Genomic DNA, 836 nt, shown 5'->3' on the forward strand with positions numbered 1-836 from the left:
CACGTTATAAATATTCAGAAGCGAATTAAATATTGCGATTTGCGCTTGCTATCAACTGTATCGTTGCCAGTACAAGTGAGTAAAGGTACGAATTAAATTTTGAGCTCTGCTCTAATGGCATCAGTGAATGGCATTTCATCATTTGTGATGTCATGTGCAGAAGCGTAAAAATGAAATTGAATCTGCGCACCGATTAAAATATTTTTAAAAAATATTATGTTTTGTCAAATTACTTAAAAATGGTCAGATCCTATGTTTTTAAGCATGCTGTTTCAGAAAAAAATGCTTTTAAGGCTTCGGAAACTACCCTAATGCACTTGAAAATGCTAAGTCAGCAGAAACCAGGTCTAGAAGTTTTAAATGTCTTTTGTTTGGAAGTAAGAAATCGGAATGAAAATTTGATGAAATATGAAAAGATGCAACAAAGGTAAAAACACGGGCGCCCCGGTGAGAGGTCACGGGAGGTCACTGCGACCTTCCAAAAATGTCCTTCTTCAGCAAATTTTGTCTGACTATTTGGTAAAATTTGCAGTTCTATCCGGCAAAATTATCATCATTTAGCGAAATTCGGATTTCCATTCGGCAAAATTATCATCATTCGGCAAAAGTTGGAGTTCCATTCTGCAAACTGAGAATTTTCGCACCCCCCTCCCAAAATGTAAGTTTTGGGCTCTTCTGGGTATATACTACAGTTGAGAACGGGCATTTTAAATTATATAACTTGCTTCCGAATATATTTCTATTAGGGTTAAGCATTAAGCGCCATTGTTTCTGCTAATCACCGGACAAACTACCTGCAAGTTTATCTGCATTATATCTAACTTGCCGTGGACGAG

The sequence above is a fragment of the Uloborus diversus genome, chromosome 8, assembly GCF_026930045.1.
Source record: "Uloborus diversus isolate 005 chromosome 8, Udiv.v.3.1, whole genome shotgun sequence".
Lineage (NCBI taxonomy): Eukaryota > Metazoa > Arthropoda > Arachnida > Araneae > Uloboridae > Uloborus > Uloborus diversus.